The sequence below is a fragment of the Lissotriton vulgaris genome, chromosome 6 (assembly GCF_964263255.1).
Source record: "Lissotriton vulgaris chromosome 6, aLisVul1.2, whole genome shotgun sequence".
NCBI classification, from domain to species: Eukaryota; Metazoa; Chordata; class Amphibia; order Caudata; family Salamandridae; genus Lissotriton; species Lissotriton vulgaris.
This window is the reverse complement of record NC_141694.1, coordinates 1,073,044,259-1,073,064,882: the sequence shown is the minus strand read 5'-3', so window position 1 is coordinate 1,073,064,882 and position 20,624 is coordinate 1,073,044,259. Positions and strand designations below refer to the sequence as shown.

The 20,624-nt window shown below is 45.3% G+C and overlaps 1 protein-coding gene across 1 annotated transcript in view; it reads right to left on the bottom strand.

The window, feature by feature from the left end:
• The window catches only part of TBP (TATA-box binding protein), a 285,823-nt gene that overhangs the window by 126,143 nt on the left and 139,056 nt on the right, over positions 1-20,624 (bottom strand). The window lies entirely within an intron of this gene.

The window sequence follows — 20,624 nt, the reverse complement described above, 5'->3', positions numbered from 1 at the left end:
ATACAGCTTCCTACAGTGTCTCAACTGCAACAAGCTTTGCCTTTGGGATCCCTATGATGAAACCTTTCTGCATCATATTTTCATAAGAGGACTATTTCCTTGCCTCGGATTCAGGTCGCTTTAACATCAACTATGTGGTACGCTCTGGAGATCGATTACCCATGCCTTACTGACGAAGGCGAGAAGGTTTTGAACACACCATGGAGGACAAGCATTTAGGGACTGAGGCTCTTGAGGGCTATAGTCTTATCGAGAATAAGGACACACACTTCTTCACATGGCCTTTTCTCTTGGAGTGTCTGTTGGACTTGGCCCTTTTTGCAGGGTCATCCCTAAACTTTTTGCTTTCCTCCTAGCCTTTTTGCTGATGTGGTGTTGGCGGTTTTAGGACTCTGGGCACTTTAGCACTGGTTAGCAGTGCAGAGTGCGTGCCCTCCTTAGGCCAACATTGGGAATCCCCCCCCCCCCTATGGAATAATCCCTAAATAAAACAAAATAAGCATGGCATGTTTGGTATGTATGGAATGGAAATGATAAATGCTGCACAATGGTGTGCGCAGATTTACTTTTACTATTTTAGGAATGCCACTTGTAGAAGTTGCCATTTCAGTGTGCTGTGTGCCTGCCTGCATGTCTATTTCTAGAAGTATTTAACAACAAGGGGTAGTGATGGACAGAGTCTCTGAATTAAGCAGAATACTCTCACCCAGTCAAGAGATCAGGGCTAGATCCAACACCGTTTTTTAGCTCACTGTACCATCCCAGCTCAGAACCTGGCTATATGCAAATTAGTCTGTTCCTGTCCCAGTGCATGATGGGAACAGGGCAAACCAAACTACCAAGCCAATTCTTACACTGGGAAGGAAACAAGCTTCCGGGGACCGGTTTCTGGCATTTCAGCCGTCGTCGGCCCGGCTTGCTTGAATCCTGATGGTGCAATGAGCAAGGGACTCACATCTGAGTATACCCTTCCACGCTTAGGGTGGACAAAATATTTAACAACAAGGGGTGGTGATGGACAGAGTCTCTGAATTAAGCAGAATACTCTCACCCAGTCAAGAGATCAGGGCTAGATCCAACACCGTTTTTTAGCTCACTGCACCATCCCAACTCAGAACCTGGCTATATGCAAATTAGTCTGTTCCTGTCCTAGTGCATGATGAGAACAGGGCAAACCAAACTACCAAGCCAATTCTTACACTGGGAAGGAAACAAGCTTCCGGGGACCGGTTTCTGGCATTTCAGCCGTCGTCGGCCCGGCTTGCTTGAATCCTGATGGTGCAATGAGCAAGGGACTCACATCCGAGTATACCCTTCCACGCTTAGGGTGGACAAAATATTTAACAACAAGGGGTGGTGATGGACAGAGTCTCTGAATTAAGCAGAATACTCTCACCCAGTCAAGAGATCAGGGCTAGATCCAACACCGTTTTTTAGCTCACTGCACCATCCCAGCTCAGAACCTGGCTATATGCAAATTAGTCTGTTCCTGTCCCAGTGCATGATGGGAACAGGGCAAACCAAACTACCAAGCCAATTCTTACACTGGGAAGGAAACAATAATCACCACCCCCTTTTCTGAATCGTTTTTGGCCACTATAGGTGTGGCAGGGTATACTCAGACATGAGTCCCTTGCTCAGTGCACCATCAGGATTCAAGCAAGCCGGGCCGACGACGGCTGAAATGCCAGAAACCGGTCCCCGGAAGCTTGTCTCCTTTCTGGTGAAGAATTGGCTTGGTAGTTTAGTCTGCCCTGTTCCCATGATGCACTGGGCCAGGAACAGACTGATTTGCATATAGCCAGGTTCTGAGCTGGGATGGTGCAGTGAGCTAAATAACGTTGATGGATCAAGCCCTGATCTTTGGACTGGGTAAGAGTGGTCTGCTTAATTCAGACACTCTGTTCATCACCACCCCCTTTTCTGAATTATTTCTAGAAGTGACAGGGGCTGGTGAGAAGTGGGTGGCTCTAATAAAAGAGAGGGATAGGGTTCCACAATTGACACAAGTCAAAATATAATTCCCTTTGGGCGAATTACCATAGAAACACAGATTCTTACAAACATACACATATGGACTCACCAATAACAAATCAAAACATGGAAGCAATATAAAGTATATCTAAAAAAAGCAGTGAAAACACTATAATAAAAGTAAATCTGCACAGTTTATTAGCATACACTATACTACTAAGAATCTGCCTTTCTATGGTAATTCGCACAAAGGGAATTATATTTTGACTTGTGTCAATTGTGGAACTCTATCCCTTTGGTCCTGGGGTCCCTCTCTCTTTTATTAGAGCCACCCACTTCTCACCAGCCCCTGTCACGGCTAGAAATAATTCAGAAAAGGGGGTGGTGATGAACAGAGTGTCTGAATTAAGCAGACCACTCTTACCCAGTCCAGCGAAATATCTCTTCAAAATTAAAATCGTGTTCTCCTCCTAATATGTCTTGATAGTAATAAGAGGGCTGCAACACCTGTAATCTGCGTCGTTAGAAGCTTCGTAACTGGCAAAAATGTGCTTACATAAATATCAATAAAAAGTTATCGAGCCACGCACGTGGTATCAGTGTGGTCGTTCACACACACTCTATCAAATCTTGTATTTAAATATCCATTAGATGCTTTGACAACTGGCTGAGTATAAGCAATCCAGTCAGAACCCTCGTTCATATGGGCCTTCCTTCGTTAAAACCCCCACATTGCTGATTGGCAACACCAGGATCAGGGAACGAAAGTTGACACGTGATTTTACCAGCGTGCACTCCCTATCGGCGCTCAGGCAAAAGCGTCCCGCGTGCTGGCAGACGAAGCTGGAAACGGCAAAACGTGTCACCTTTGGTTCCCTGATCCTGCGTGGCTCGATAATTTTTTATTGATATTTATGTAAGCACATTTTTGCCAGTTACGAAGCTTCTAACGACGCAGATTACAGGTGTTGCAGCCCTCTTATTACTATCAAGACATATTAGGAGGAGAACACGATTTTAATTTTGAAGAGATATTTCGCTGGACGAATATCTATTGAGACTGAGAAGGAGGTAGAGTACCCCTGATCTTTTACTGAGTGATATAGAACAATTGAGAACCATTGGGAAACACTTATTGTAATTGTCCTGATGAAGGTGGTTAAATATTAAACGACCGCCGAAACGCGTCGATGCACAAGGAGTAATACGAGAAAGACAAACTAAGGAAAATTCTGAGTTTTTGCTGGAATTTAGTCCTTCACTTGTACCTCCTTTTTTATAGGAATGTTGGATTTATATCTTTTATAGTGTTCCGTTTTGTATAGGTTTCCCATTTTTAACAAAGTATAGTGTATGCTAATAAACTGTGCAGATTTACTTTTATTATAGTGTTTTCACTGCTTTTTTTAGATATACTTTATATTGCTTCCATGTTTTGATTTGAAATTGGTGAGTCCATATGTGTATGTTTGTAAGAATCTGTGTTTCTATGGTAATTCGCCCAAAGAGAAGTGGGTGGCTCCAGGGAGGCAGGGTCAGGCTGAGCAGGAGGTCTGCAACTGGAGTAGTGGGCGGAGAAATCTCCTGTTCATGACTAGGTCAGTGCCTGCCCTGTACAGGTCTAGCTCGCCCCCTACTAACACCTCTCCCAGTGCCAGTTGGGGCTGGAACTTCCAAGACCCTTCCAGAAACCCCTACCCCCAGACCCTTCCAGAAGCTTCTACCCCCTTCCAGACGCAGGGCAGGGAGGTGTATAAATACAGGGGCTGTAAGCCCATGTGTTGTTGTGCTTGTGCTGACGTGGAGGGGACACACTGCCAGGTGGAACCGCCGTGGGAACCTGCGTGCTGGCCCCTGTGCCCAACTTTGCCTCTCTGCCTTCTACAGGACCCAGGAAGAGACCCTGCTGGTGTAAAGACTGCTGCGCCGGGAGGATTGCCACCTTGCTAAGTTAGACTGTTCTTAGGAACTGCTACTTCGTTGGGCTGAGCTGCCCTACTCCCTGCTGACCTTTGCCCAGCCTGTGCCTATTTCCTAGCGCCTCGTGGGCGCTACAATTGGACTCCTGCCCCAGAGGACTTTGCTCTCTGCTTGTAGTTTTAAATAAGGGGAGCTGGTGACCTGCAGTGCTGTGCTGCCAACGTGGCGAGAGGGAATCCTGGCGTGTGGGATTACCCCCTTTCACTCCTGAAACTAGCGGGAGCCCACCCCGCATTTCTGCTCAATTTTCTCGCGGGTGCCCACCCCGCGTTTTCAGCCTAATTCATTCACGGGAGCCTACCCCGCGTTGTATGCATTCGGGCAGGTGCCCACACCGCAATTGTTTTTATTTGAAAGCGGGTGCCCACCCAACGAATCCCCACCTTAGCCCGAGCAGCGAGAAGGACAGCGAGGGCTTCCCTCGTGACGTCAGGGGAGCCGTGCTGATTGGCACCAGAGACAGGAGCACAGGAAGAAGCGGAAGTCAGGCAGGCTGTGGGCAGAGCCTGCCCTGGAACCAGAGAACTGCAGAGTCCCGAGCGGGGGTTCCATGCACTGAGGAGAGCCCCCGACAGCGGCAAAAGCAGGAGGAATGTCGGAGACTCCCAGAGGAAGGAGTCGGAACTCCGGAGCAGCTGACTGGAGACGGGGCTCCCATGCCGGTGAGAGCCCCACAAGTGTGAGTGGCCAGCAGAGTCCAGAGGAAGCCCCAGGGGAAGCCCCAGGGGAGTGGGCAGCTTCAGGAGGGCGCAGTGTTGAGCGGTCCCGCAGGACAGCGGGCTGCTCCAACGTTGGCAGCAGAGATCGCTGGATACTGGTGGCAACGGACGGCGGCTGACCACTTCGCTCAGCCCCAAGGAGTGGTGAGTGGGGCTGGGCCTCTTCTCTTTTTTCCTTCGGTGGTGTTCTCCCGGGCCGCAGTGGTGAGTTGCAACGCCGGTGCCTGTCCTTCTTGAGCGGTCCTGCGGGAGAGCGGGCCGCCCCAACGTTTGGGACAAATTTGTATGTAGAGAGCCTCAGAGACAGCGCTATTTCCCCTGGGGACCATATTTGTGTATAGCACCCACCGAGCGGGGCCCCAGAAGGGCCAGTGTCTCTTGGGCTGCACAGCGGCGCCGCAGTTGCGGGCCGCTGCAACATTGCTTTTCCTGTGGGCAACAGTTTTTCTTTAACCCAAGAGGGTAGGGGCTCCTCAGGCACCATAGCGCCACATGTTAATTTGTACAGCGGCACCGCAGGAGCTGGCGCTGCAACGTTTGGCATGATACTGTTTCTAAAATCCCAGTGGGGGAATTTTTGATTACCGAGTCCCAGAGGGGGGGCTCCAACTTGACTCGTACTGTTTTCATTGCCACAGCTGCGCCGCAAGAGTAGGCAGCTGCATCGTGGGCATTCCTTTTTAGAGAGTCCTCGAGTGGGGCTCCCCAGGCGCAGTGGCGCCAAAGGCTAATCTGCAATGTTGGGGGGCATTTATAATGTGCACAGCTTCCCCCTAATGTTTCCACTGCTGATTGGGGCATGATGTACCGGATGATGCTATGATGGATGCATAATGTGTTTTTATGCCAAATGAGGTGCCTAATATGATGTTCTGGGTTTAGGCCTGATCTAAATAGGTATACGTAATGCCTGAGGTTTATGCCTAATGCTTTTATGCTAATGATGAAGCTCTCATTGTCATGATTTATGCCCATCCTAATATGGTTACGCATAATGTCTTTTTACCCTAGTGATGTTGCATTTATGCACTAAGGAGGCCTAACGCCAGGGTATAATGTTCTAAGCGTATGCCTGATCTAATGTCCTGCTATGATGCTTTCATTCTATGCCTGAGCTAATGGGTTCATGCTAATGTGATTTATGACCAACATGATAATGCTCAGTTCACTATTTTACCAATAGCTACTGGTTGTTATTACTGGCTGTTTTAAATGTATTCCTTGTGCTTGTGATGGTTCTGGCAGCGACCCGATTATCGCTGCCTTGTACATAGTCCCCCGTAAATTGCTACCTGGTGCCAGTTGGCACAGTGTCTACATCTGTGATTGTGATTCTAATGTGTTTTATAATACAAAGGCTATTTTTATAAATCCTTGTGTGGAGTCTCTTTTGTGGTGTGCCTAGTGTGTGGCTGGTGTGTGTGTGTGTGTGCCTAGTGTGTGCCTAGTGTGTGCCGGTGTGTGTGCGGGTGTGTGTGCGGGTGTGTGTGCCTGTGTGTGTGCCTGTGTGTGTGCCTGTGTGTGTGCGTGCGTGTGTGCGTGTGTGTGCCTGTGTGTGTGCCTGTGTGTGTGCCTGTGTGTGTGCGTGTGTGTGTGTGTGTGTGTGTGTGTGTGTGTGTTGCGCAAACGCTTTACACATTGCCTCTGAGATAAGCCTGACTGCTCGTGCAAAGCTACAAAGGGGGTGAGCAGGGGTTATCCCCAGGGTGTAGCTCTCTCGCCCTGACTAGACCAAGGGTTTCTGCCTGGCTCTGGCGCGTGCCCTAGCCTACCGGGAATCCCCGTTTCTAACAGTGTCCTTACTAAAGTGTGCCTTTTTTTTTTAGCAGGAGATACCTGGGAGGCTACATCATCCTGCCTTTTCCTTTTCTTTCTCGGTCTTCATGTTCTGAAGCATCCCTCGAAACCAGATGGCCTCTCTGTCTGAGAGTTCTTTTTTGCTAGTCTGCAGTCTATTACAGTATGGGATGGAGTAAAGCATAGCACACAGACCTTGTGGGGGGAGTGGAGGTTGTAGCAGGTCTCTTACTCCCACCAGAGGGACACTTCTCAAACAGAGAAAGCATTCAGTGAGGAAAAATGGTCCAAATAGTGGTGCACAATATTCCACATGACAGGGATTTCTGTAAAACATTGAATGAAAGCTAAATGTCTCATAAAATGTATTTAGAGGGAAAAAATAGATAAACTCAATGGGAGCTGAACAAATAGAGCTGACTGGGTGAGGCAAACTGCCAATACAGTTCAGGTTGGTAGAGGAATCTCCTGTAACCCTTAAAGGAATAGGACTTTTACTTCTGTATACAAAGTAGGCATACTAGTTCTTTCACACTTCACATTTTAACCCTCCTTTGCAGCTATGATACTGAAGTGCAGTTTTAAAAGGCTACTATGATAAAGGTGTTTGTTAATTCCATAAAGAAATCCAGTCTGCGATTAACTGTTAAAGAAAGCTAATCAACTTAGGAAAAATTGGTCATTGGCGTCCCATGCAATATTACATCTATGTTAAAGTAATCTCAGTACATGCAGCCAGTGTAGAATCGTTCAAGAATTTAGGGCTGTAAAAGATCCCACAGTGCAGCAATATCATTTTCAACAGAGTTTTGAATGGAAATATCGGTGCAGATACTCACTATCTAAGAGCACATTTCCTAGTGGTGCAGATACTCACTATCTAAGAGCACATTTCCTAGTGAAGTTTTAATATTGCTCCCTTCAAATTAATGAAGTCCAGGTACTCCATGCCTGACAGTGTAGGAAAGTTCCCCCTTTTTGACATGGTCACCCCCACTTATTGCCTGGTATCAGATGCAATTTTGACAGAAGTGCACTGGGTTCCTGCTATCCAGGTCCTCAGTGCCAGGTCTTTGCTTAAACTGTACGATTGTTCCCCCAATTGGCAATACCGTTAGCACCCCCTGTAAGTCCCTGGTACCCCAGGTACCTAGGGCTGGGAGGTTAAAGAGGATCCACAAGCGCTGCAGCATGTATTGTGCCACCCCAAGGGACCCCAACCTCCAGTACCAACATGCAAAATGCCATTGCAGGCTGTGTGTTTTGGTGCATATAAAAGTGAAAACATGACCATGCCTGCAGACACTGCAAGGAGTATAGGTAAGCCACCCCTACAGGATGCCTTAAAGCCCTAAGGCAGGGTGCACAATACTACATATGTGTGGACATATCTGCATGAGCAGATATGCCCCTGTGCTGTCTAAGTCAATTCTTAAATATCACAAGTGAAGAGGGAATCTATTTTAAGTACATGTGCTGGACACTGGCAAAAACGGGTTCCCCAGCTACATGGTGGATTCACTGAAATCTGGTATTTAGTATCAAACACCTTGTATTAACAAACCCACACTGATTCCAGTGATGATTTATGAATAAATGCACCCAGAGGGCACCTTAGAAGTGCCCCCTGAAAATCTACCATCCTCTAGTGCAGGGTTCTCCAAACCGGTCCTGGAGGGCGGATCCATGCCAGATTTTTTGTATATCCCCATTTAGATACATGTAGTTATTTTAAAAATCTGGCATGGATCCGACCCTCCAGGACCGGTTTGGAGAACCCTGCTCTAGTGTGCTGGCTGACTGGTGTTGACCAGCCTGCCACCAGACAGGTTTCAGACCCCACCTGCAGGTGAGAGCCTATGCTCTGAGGGCAGAAACAATGCTTGCTCTGGCCGGAGGTGTTGTCTCCTCCTCCAAGCGGGATGGCTAAGTTATCAGCATATCAAGGCAGGAGGCTTCAAAGGCCTCTGCTGTCTGACATGTGATCACAGCTTCCCCAGATAGGGGAAGTGCCAACCCCATGCCCTGTGCCCACTTGGCAGCAGGACAGGTGGGAAAAGACTAAAGACACCACTGCACCCGAACCCTACAGCTGGAGGAGAAATGGACCAACGGTGTCCCTAAGTACCCGAGCATCTCAAGGACTGAGCCTCCTTGTGGGTTCACTCACACTAGTACCCCAGTCCCAGCTTGCCGTCTCTTTTTTCCCATGACCACCTCCCACTGAAACCAACAGGGCACATGACACCGAAAAGCATCTCTGCACCCGGAAGCCCTAGAGCCTATCGAGGTGACCTGTTGGTGCTGACTTGGACCTTGACCCCTACTTACCTTAAGACTGGTCCTGTAGGTCACTGCTAAGTACCCGTATGCAGTACATGTGGTTTTCCCCATAGGATAACATTACAGCGTTATAGGCAATGCAAGTGTATTTAATGGTTTTCTGCAAAACAGCCATTTAAAAAAATACTTACCTAATAACGAAGTTCTTGGTGTCAAAAATAACCAAGATAGGTTTTATACTTCTACATTGGTGTGGATCTCCCTACTGAGTGCGTTTCATTTATTGACTGTGTGCATGCAACACATGTCTAACACTACTCATTGATAAGCCAAAGGTTGATCAACCACACTAACACAAAAAGAGCATCTTAGTATAGTTAATGCAAGCCCCTGTTCACTCATAAGGGAAACACGGACTCTCTACACAATATGCCTAATTTTGGTATACTGTATGAAGACCAGCTAGCTACATTGGTGATGCAGCGGTGGGGTACCACTCTCTTAATAGGGGATTCTACTAAGAAATCCAAAATTGTCATTAGTGAAATAAAATTATTTTTATTCTAAACTCAATTTTTAAAAAATTGTTTGAAATAACGGTTTAGGCTTTGTGTTAAATGCCCCAGTCTAAACTGTTTCGAATTTTTATAGCATACTGAGCGCAGCTTGGAGAGCAAGGAAGATGGTGGCGCAAGCCTGCAGCTCCACTCTAGGGAAACTTTCATGTAATAAGATTTCTGTATTCCTGGTGTTCTCCTCGAACTAAAGATGGAATTGATGAGAAAGTGAATAAAGTGACACCTTCCAGCATGTGATTAGCCGTCACCTAAGACATCACTACCGGCTGCCATGCGGCCCTACCCGGTCCTCTTAATACTGCCACAAGGGTCAGAGTCGCCCTGGAGCATGTCAGCTATGTAACTTCAAGGACTTGAACAATGCCGGCCATCTAAAATAATTAAGTAGGGGCTATCAATCCTCTTAGACTGGTGCATAAAAACATTGTAATGCAACAGAAGTAAGCTACTTGCCACCGCAAGGCCCAGTCTGCCGGAAACCAAAACAGCAGCTCCAAAACTACTATGAAGGACACAAGCCACAGCAGACACCCCTGTGCAATTACAAGTAGCCATCTAGCTACACGCTGGCACCTATATTGCAGAGGGCTAATTTCCAATAATGCGACATAACCTGCGACATAGCACATAATGCGACATAGCTCCTGGAGCCATAATCCACAATCTATGCCGCGGAAAGCACACAGCTGGGCCCAAGGAATGTGGCCCACCTACCTCGCCTATGCAGCCATTGAACCACAGCGGAGTGTGACGTCTGCCATCTACCCAGCCTGAGCTGCAATCCATGATGGACTCACAGCCCAAGCGGGCTAATTGATCCGGGTTATGTTTGGGCCACCCAAGTGAATATCGCGGTGCATGGCCATCGAAAGTAGAAAAGTGATCAGCAGTATTATCAAAATGGCGGCCGAGTGAATAAGTTGCACACCGCAGCCCTGTAAGCGAACACTGTGCAACAACCATATACAAGCTGCCTTGGCGATCAGCTAGCCTGGCTGATGAGGGGGTGTTACCCTGAAACTGGTCCCAGGATGCTTGTTTACAGTCCAGAGAAGCCTGGCTTGGCAGTTCGGGCTGGACTGTTCCCATGAGGGACAGGGTCAAGACGGATTTGCACACCGCTGGGTCTGCACTGGGGTGGCGAAGTGAGCTAAAGAACAATGATGGATTCAACCCAGATTTGTGACTGGGGCGAGTGTCTGAAAACTTTCAGTGCTCGGTCCATCATCTCCTTGTGTTTGCTTTGGCGATCAAACACCACTTGATGGGGTAAATTATGTTTAGGCATCTTTGCAAACTAATTACTGTGTGGGCATTTTGTTACCTTACTACTTGTCCATTCCTGCTAACCATACATTAAGCATGTAGTGTTGCAATACGTCAGTTTGTTCCTTCCTGTTCTCAATGAGCACCCGAAACAGAGTAACAGCCGTGTACAAGAAATAAAGCAAGCCATGCAGCTGCCACTCGCCCATCAGACCAGATTCTACAATTGCCTCTGTGGAAATCTTGAAGCTGAGCCTGTAGAGCGCACCTCTTTTGACGGTTACCCTGAAAAATGCCAGCTGCACAACTCCCTAAATCAACTCAGCGCCCGATACGCTAGGCTGGGCACCACAGAGACAGTCCACTTAGTTGAATCTGCTCACTTAGAAGTGCACACTTGCAGCAAACTGCAATTGCTCGCCAGGTAAAGAGCATATCAGCGTTGTACCTCACTACAACTAGCACTTGTTATGCTGATATTGTACTTTGTCATTCTAAGCAAAGATGCAGGAGTCTTTAATGGAGTGCCCCAGCAGTTTAAGAGTAGTCAGCTCACTATTTTCATTCTAAATGCCAGCCTGTGCTCTGGATAGCCTTGCGCCAAACTTTTGGTACAATCCATTACATTGCCACGAAAGCTGGGGATTGTGACCTTTTGCAAGTCTGTCCTGCAGTTTAGGCCACACTGCAATACCTCTTCGAAATACATGCCAATGCACATCAGCACAGTAGGTGCTCTTTGAGTGGTCGACCATAAATAAGCTCTGAATTCCGTTCCTAGCTGTCCTAAAAGTGGATTAGTTTGATCGAAGTCAGTTAATACCAGACACAAACTAAGATTGGTGATCCTCCATACAAGTCACTACTCACAGTATCTACCAAGCTGAAATCCACCCAGGCCTGTCCGACCAAGCAATACAACGACTGGGATAGAATATCATTTTGCCTCAATGGAATACTTGATCGACACAGAACAGAAGAATAAAGCGAGTCTGAAAAGAGCCAAGACAGACCCACCGAACCCAGACTCACCAGTCAAGAGCAAGAATGATATTAATGCTGCAATGGATATGATTCTAAAAAAACTGGCAGATGTCCACGACTTGGCTAAGTCTACTAAGGACCATGCTGATGCAATGCAGAATGAGATCTGTGCCATCCGCCAGATCATTAATGTAATCAATACCAAGATCGCTGAGACCGAAAGCAGAATATAACATTTCCTAGCTAACATGAAGGAAAGTTTCAATTCAATTAAGGACACGGAGGCGAGGATTATGCTTTCTCTTCCATTTATTTTGCTCAGCAGCCTTACGAAAACAACATATTTAATGCAAAGACAACAAATCCCAAGAGTCATTGCGATAGATCAACAACACAACCATAGAGTCATTCCTATAGATCCAACACCAAGGAAAGCACTCCCTCTTTCTTCGAGCGAGGCATCACCAACTCCGTTTTCCTCTCAGAATTCTTGTTTCTGGCCCAATCCTACAGAAAAACACAAGACATCCTCGATAAAAAAGCAAATAACAAATATGTGTAAAACAAAGTACCACCTTTAACCTATTGTAACAAAGTCAGAGATTCATGATCAATGAAGCGTCAAGCATTAAAGGCATTTTAAACAGCAATGTTTTAAGCCAACATAACGTATAAGTCATTGTGAAGGTTCTTATAATGTTCTTAACCCAATATACTTATCCAACCTCTGAGACTACAGGGAGGGTAGGAGACTGCATCCAATCTGGAGGGATGATCCTCACCTCTGTGTCCTTAATAGAAATGAAACTTTCCTTCACGTCAGCAAGAAATGTTATATTCTATGTCAGGACCTGGAGGCTCAGATTATGCTAGTCTAAAGCTGGTTAACAACCAGTAAAGACATACCAGTCATTGGTTTGAAATAAAAGGTCTTGAAAGTTGACTCTGAAGACCAATCAGCCGCTCTGAGGATATCCTCCAGGCGGCCCCCTAAGGTAAACGCCTTGGAGGCCAAAGCACCACTAGTAGAGTAGACCACAAAGGAGGTTTATCAATCCCTGCTTATCAATCCCTGCTTCCTGCAAGACCCATCTCACCCAGCGGGTAATAGTCGGTGTAGAGACCAGCTTGAAAGGCTTTGTGAGGTAAATGAATAGTTGCGCCACCCCCTGTGGCCTATATAACCTGATCATGGTTTCATTGGCAATCCAAGTACAACACTAACATCCCACAGAGAGGGATATTTCAGTTCTGGTGGGAAGGATAACCGAATACCCCTCAAAAGACGATGGTCTCCTAACGGGACGTCACGAAAAGGAACATGACCTGCCGAAATTGCCAATCTGCAAATATTGATAGTGCGGTAAGCCAACACCTTGTCGACCAACTCCGATAGGAAATTGAAAACGTGCACTACATCTGCCTCCATGGCATACACCAGTGTAACCATCTACTCCACGCCGAAACATATCTCCTGACGGTAGAATTTGATCAAGCTCTTCTGATGAGGGATCAAGCTTGCGTCAAAAGGTCCGGGTCTTCCCAATGTCGCCTGTAATCCTCCAACTCATCAGCTGAAGAGTTTCATCCTGAACCAGCTGGTTTAAGTTGCCACGAGGGTCCGTCAGAAGCTGACTAGAAGCTGGATTTGAAAATCCATAGTAGATTCCAACAGAACTGGATTCCATACTTGCGACCTACAGAGCGGTGTCACAAAGATCACCTCCGCCTTCTGATGCCTGACCACCGCTGTAAGTCTGGCTATCATTTAGAATGGAGCTAACGCATACCACCGAAATGGACTCCAACCCTGGAGAAAAGCAGCTGTTGCCTCCACCAGAGGATATGGACGCCAACTGAAAAAACGGGGCAGCTGGTGGTTGAGCCTCAAGGCAAAAAGATCCACCTGGCAAGAACCCCAATGATCCATGATTCTCTGGAACAGAGAGGGACCCAGCTTCCATGCACTGTAATCCTTCAGATGCCTGGAATGCCAATCTGCAGACTGGTTGAGTCTCCCCGGTAGGTAATCTTCGGTCACCGACAACTTATGCCCCATACGATATTTCCAAAAGTCTCTGGCTAAATCTGCCAGTACCTTGGACTTGGTGCCACTTAGGCAGTTTATATACCTCACTGCTGAGATGTTGTTCATCTTCAGCAGTATGGCACAAGAAACCTTGTTAATTGCTAGACTCCTCAGCACAAAGGAGCCTGCGAGGAGTTCCAGGCAATTGATGTGCAGGGCCTCCTCACACTCTGACCACTGTCCTCCTGAGCTAATATCTCCACAGCGTGCGCCCTACCCCTGCCAACTGGCTTGGGACTTGATAACCAAGTTCTGATGGCCGAAGATGGCTCTGCCATTCCAGGCCTGCATGTGATCAAGCCACCACCAAAATTCTGTCTGGGCCTCCGGTGACGGGGAGACTTCCTGGGCATATTATAGACATCTCCAGAGGTGCTGCACGACCTGAGAGTGCAATGGCCCTGGTAAGATTGCTTGGATCAACGTGGACTGGAGGCCTACAACCTTGGAGAAATAACGAAGGGAAATGTTCATTGTTCAATGTTTTGCGCAATTCCCTACCAATCAGAAGTAACATCTTCTGGGGCAGGCGAGACTTCGAACCCCAAGAAAATTATTTGTTGAGCCTAAATAACTTCCGGGTTTTGAGCACTCAATATGAACTCTAATCCCAGCAGAAGATTTTGGATAATCTGAAGTTGAAAGACTAAAGTGGATTTTTCCTGGTGTATTTGGAGAATGTCGTCTAGGTATACTATTAGACGAACTTCCAGTGCACAAAGCAATTCCATGGCTGGTTGGAGCACCTTGGTGAAGCACCAGGGTGTAGACGACAGGCTGAATGGTAGGCATGTGAACTCGAAAATGTGGTTGTACCACTCGAACTGAAGGAATCGCCTGTGGGGAGAAAAAATCGGAATGGCGAGGTAGGCGTCCAGTAGATTGAGCCGTACCAACCAATCGTCGTGCAACAGAACATCCTGTAGAAGATGAATTCACTTAATTTTGAAGTGGCGATACACCGCCCATCGTTTGAAATCTTTCAGATTTATGACCAGTCGGAATCCCTGGTCCTTCTTTTCTACTAGGAAAATATTGCTCAAGAAACCTATGGGATGAAGGCTCGTACAGGTAAATCACCCCTTTTGTTAGGTGCTCTGACACCTCTTGGTTTACCACCTGCATCCCTTCTTGAGAACACCAAAAGACTGGGGTGAGTGCTGTCGGGCTGTCCCTTAAAACTATGTGAAGTACCCAAGCGTCCATTGTTATGGATGCACAATTACGACTGAACCACTGCAGCCGTCCCCCTACCCCTAGTAGGGAAGAAGGGATATCTCTTACCGTTGGTGCCGCCTGGCGCGTTGCTGGCTCCTCCGAAGGTTTCTTTACTGCTACGTCCTGTGCCACGACCCACTTGAGGGGTAAACACTCCAAATTTATTGTGGTCTTGCCACTGCATGGAGTGTCCCACCTGAAGTTTCTGGGGGATGGAAGTATATGCCCCGCCAGAGGAGCGCCCCCTACCTCTTCCGGCCTCTCCAAAAAACATTTGGTTAAACACCTTTTTGATGGATTGCCGGGCTTTGCCTAGCAACAAAAAGGTGTTAACGAAGCGTTGAGAGCTCCTTGATGAAGGGTTATCTGAAAAGACCTCAATTGGCTACCGGGCCGGCTTCTCTGGTGGTCAACTCCCCACTCTGAGCTTAGTATTAATTAACAAGGAGCATCTGTGCTCCATTGACAAGGCACAGTTGGTACTGCCTAAGAAACACAGGGCCCGTTGAGCCCAACCTGACAAAATTCTGTGGACGATCATATGGCCCGACGCCATGGCATCCTCTGCCATATCTAGGATCTTGGCCCGAGGTCCCAGAACATACAAAGACCTTGTTCTGGTCCAGGCCCTTCTTAGGGTCTTAAACAAATTTTGTTACAAATGTTGCCATCCTGGTGTCAATGTCTGGGGTACGAGCTACTTTGTTCGCTAAGGAGGTTCGGAGGCCCTCAGACGCCCCATGACCTCCTGGTCAATAGGTTTCTTAATGCGGCTGGCCACATATTGCGCCATGTTGAACGCAGGAAACCAGTCTGCTGAGTGGGGATGGTAAATATCTTGCGGGTTCAAGAAACCCGACATCTCTGCGGAGTCCTTATCACTCTTATCCTCCTGCCTGGGTTTCTTGGCGCTACCTTCCGGTCACTAGGGTCTGCTCAGACCTGGTTCGTCGTCCAAGCCCCCATTTGGGTTATCTGACTCTTCCCTGGTATTATCTGCTCCCCAACGCAAGCAGGAATAGTCTTCAGGAGTATAACTATGCCGGGAATCGTCCTGAAGGTCCAGAGTGTCCAGGCTCCTCTTAAGGAAGGCCTGGAGTAGGCAGGGAAAGAAAAACCCCTACACACCAAAGTATAAGCAACGGTCTAAATTAAGCAAAGGGAAAAGTACAATCCCATGTGTACACCACCAGACTATGAAACAACAGTATTAATTTGGCAAAGATATCCAATATGATATGAAGGAAAAGCATGCATCTGGCTTCTGAGCAGTAAAGAAAGAGGCAGTGCTTTTCCTGGATGTTGGATATAGAGGACCGACTATGGTTGTGTTGTTGATCTATCGCAAAGACTCTTGGGATTTGTAGTCTTTGAACAAAATATGTTTTCATAAGGCTGCTGAGCAAAATAAATGGAAGAGAAAGCATAATCTGAGCCTCCGGGTCCTGACATAGAATTAGTAACCTCGCTAAATAACTCCTCGCAAGCACTCTCTAAGGACCTAGCGGAACTCGAAGGCTGGAACAGACGGGGGAACCTCCGTATTTTTAGTATCCCTGAAGGTGAAAGCGGACCAGAGGGATCTTGCATCTCCTCTTTGGAGAAATGATTCATGCAAAACACAGACAATCTTCGATAAAGGTCTAGAATGTTCCAGAGCACATTGAGTACCAACAGAAAAGATCCCTAACCAGTCTCATCCATGCCCAATTTTATGTAAGCCATTTCGCTACCAACATGCCGAACAAATCCTAGCATTCATGAGGAAGCATAACCACATACAATGGAAAGGCAACATTTTTGGCTCAAGACAATTCTAAATCTACTGTTGAAACTACCAGCTATCGGGTAACATTACAGGACACTTCAGGCATCTTTAATGATCATACTGCACTCAGGAAATTGCTGGATGAAAAAGATGAAGCAGGCATGGCTACTTCGTCACACAAGTCTTCACTCACAAGATTTAATTGTTAACACCTTAACTTGAGCCCAGTGATCTACTACTCACATCCTCACAGTGTTACTTGTTAACTTACGAATACAATCTTTAGTGCCAGACTGACACAGGACAAGTACCAATTAAGTGTGTGTAACCCGGTTATGTAGAATGGATAGGTATCTTAATGTGATTCAGGTGAGCTGATACCAACAAATAAGGTATGAGAATCTACATCTTCAATATCTGCATTTTTCTATATAGCAACACCACCATGTACCCGGACATAACTATGGTCTCATTACTCCGTCTCACTAATGATGCTTTACATAGATCTCATGTATAGCTTAAGCATGCATTGAATAAATACTTTGATGGTTACAGCTCTATAAATCTGGTGGCGAATAGGTGCCTTTTTGTACCTACATCTTTAACCACAGTGCATCACATAGAGTTTGCTTCTAGGCACTGGTTACTTTAAAAAGCGGCTTTGTGATTATAGTTACACACTGGTAAAAGCTACTTTGTATGTTGAAAACAAGGGGTCTCCTTTACTGAGAAAATGTATGCAAAACCTACTGTTTAATGCGGATGTTCAGTTTCCCTGGAGGAGGGGTACTTCCTGCTATGGCCACGCCTATTGTGTACTTAGGACGGCAGGATGTGTGGGGTTACCATAAGAGGGGGAGGTTGTTAGTTTACACTACCTTATTTGATTAAGTATTTCTATGCTCTACTTTTTAATTTTCTTTCATCCATTTTATTTGCCATTATTAATAAGAAATATACACGAGAAGATACTGTTAAACGAATGATTCACACTTCACCCTGGAAACTAATACACACCCTGAAAATCGTACCTGAGAGATCTACCAGGCACTGGAATAGTTTTAACAAGTTCCTTGCTATATTATTCTGGTTTAAACGAATTGTCCTTAGCTGTATAATAACTAATTTACTCGCAAATGTAAATAACACACATAGGAGCCATATGATTTTACAGACCCTCCATTGGCAAACTTGTGGCAAAATATTAAAATCGTGTCATTAAATGTAAAAGAAATCAATCACCCGATGAAGAAAAGGAAAATTATTGACTACTTATACAAGCTTAAAGGAGATATTCTCCTTCAAGAAACTAAGGTTGATTCCGCACAACTGGCATCTCTAAGAAATAATCCATTCTCCGATATAGCAAGAAAAATTGTATTGTAACGATTAATGGGAATGTGAAAATAGACATGGTATCAAGCCTCTCAGACAAGCAAGCGAGATGGATTATTTCTAAGCTCTCCAAAAACAATGCGTTGTTTGTGGTCAACATCTATGCACCTACTAAAGATAATCCTTCTATTGGAATGTACTTTCTACACAACTCAAAATGATACCAGAGGCAGCCACACTCATCCTAGCAGTTAACCTTAACCTACCATTAGAATCTGTGCCAGACAGTAACTCACAATGTCTATTCCGCCTAAATAAATAGCATAAGGCTCTTAAAAACCTCAGTAATAAATTAGACTCTGTTGATGCATGGAGAAGGCAGAACCCAGATGAAAGGGATTATACCTTTTATTAATTCCCCCATAACTCATATTCATGCATTGAATACCTACTAATCTTGGGGCATTCTATTAGGAAGTTATACTAAACGAAAATTGAACCAAGAATAATATCAGACCAATCCTGTATAACAATGTCTATTACGGATCCCTCTCCAGACCCAAAACAAACGCAATAGAAATCTAACAATGAAATTTCCGTACAGCTAAATAACAAACAATTTATCGAAGACGCAATGGAGAACTTTAAGGACAATAAGGAAAATGATTGCTCCGACTTCACTAGATGGGAAGACCTAAGAGTAACATTGAGAGGAGAAAATCTCAAAAATAGATCTAATATGAATATGGAAGCCAATGGTATGCTGTTCAAATGAGAGACAAATTACAGAACTATAAAAATAAGTTACTACTAGAGACAGCCAGACTTTAAATGAAATCGTTAAGAAGAAATATGAATATAACAAAATTATAAGTACATGGATCAATAAACAAAAAAGCACTAGACTATGTGAGTCCAACAAAGCGGGCAAGAACTTAGTATCATACCTCAGAAAACAGATTACAAAAATATGCCATTAATGCCATCAAAGATAAGGGCCCTATACAAACTAATCCAAATAAAAGAGCAGAGGCTTTCAAAGAAGTTTACCAGTCCCTTTATGAAGATAATACTACATTAGACCCCAAAAAATGCAAAATGTACTTGGATATAGTCAAATTGCCCAAACTGACAGATGTGAAAAGGGAGACAATTAATGAATCGATAACACAAGAAATAACAGATGCTATTGAAAATACTTAAACCGGCAAAGCCCCCGGTCCGTATGGATATAATGCACAATGCTTGAAATCCTTCTCCTAAACACTTATCCCACACTTATGACTCTACATACACTTTGCCAACTCTCGCCAGGTCATGGGTACGACTGAGGAGGTTACAATTATGGTGATCTCCAAGGAGGGTAAGGACCCTCTGCTCCCCAAAAATTATAGGCCAATCTCAATAATCAATTTGGATAATAAAATATATGCTCCGATGATCTCTGCCAGATTACAAAAATACATTTCTCTACTCATTCACCCCTCCCAAGTGGGTTTTCTGAAGAATAGACTCTTGAGCAACAACACAAGAATACTCTGTCAAATTCTAGAAAAAAACGAAAATAACAAAGTGGCCACTGTAGCAATCACATGTGACGCAGAAAAAGCGTTCAATAAAGTTGACTGGAAATATTTAAATTCGGCCCTTGTGAAATGTAATTTCAGGGAGCCCCTGATCCGTAGGATTATGGCTCTCTACCACAAACCAGTCGCTAAGGTTAGAGCAGGAGGCACTATCTCTATCACACTTTCTAATAAGAGACCAGGCTAGGCTGCCTCCATCACCACATCTATTCCTATTGGCATTAGATTAATTCCTATACCACCTGAGAGAGAACAAAGATATTACCTGTGTATCATTTGGCGACACCAGGGTGAAGATAGCTGCATACTGAGATGAAATTCTTGTTACCACTGAGAATGCACCATCCTCCATCACCACCCTAATGACATAAATTCAGGAACTTTCAGAAATATTGGGATACACACTCAATAAGGACAAATCCGAAGTTAAGCTTCTCAAGAATTGTGGAAATAATGATATCTTGGGCAACTCCAGTTTTCCATTGTTGAATGGCTGCACAAAATACTTTGGAATAGAATTCTCTAATGACCTCATCACTACCTTACAGTGCAACAAAGACATTATTCAAGGAAATGAATGACCTGGATGAGCGCCCAAACTTTTCTCTTGGTGGGGAAGAAGTGAGTCACTAAAAAGGACACCCCTTCGTTAATTACCTCATTAATATGCTCGCCATGTCCCCATCTGAAGGTTTTCTAACAAAGATAAACGCCACTTAAGTAATAAAAATGAGAATTTCACATAAACTTAGACTGTCTAAAGACAAAGGAGGGATAGGTCTCCCCAACTTTAGGAATTTCCAAACAGCCTATCTCTTTAAGCAAGGCACTAACTGGTTTCTTGAAGGAACAGATTATTAACCAGTCTGGGTAAGGCTGGAGAAAACACTCAAACAGCAAACCTATTGGTGCATTTCTGATAATGCACATTTTCCACATACCTTACTCAAGGTATAGCATGCATAACACTAAAAAAAAAAGCTATCTTAAGGCAGGACTGTCTTTCGAACAACAAAATTTGTAATTCTAACATGGCATTCATATGGT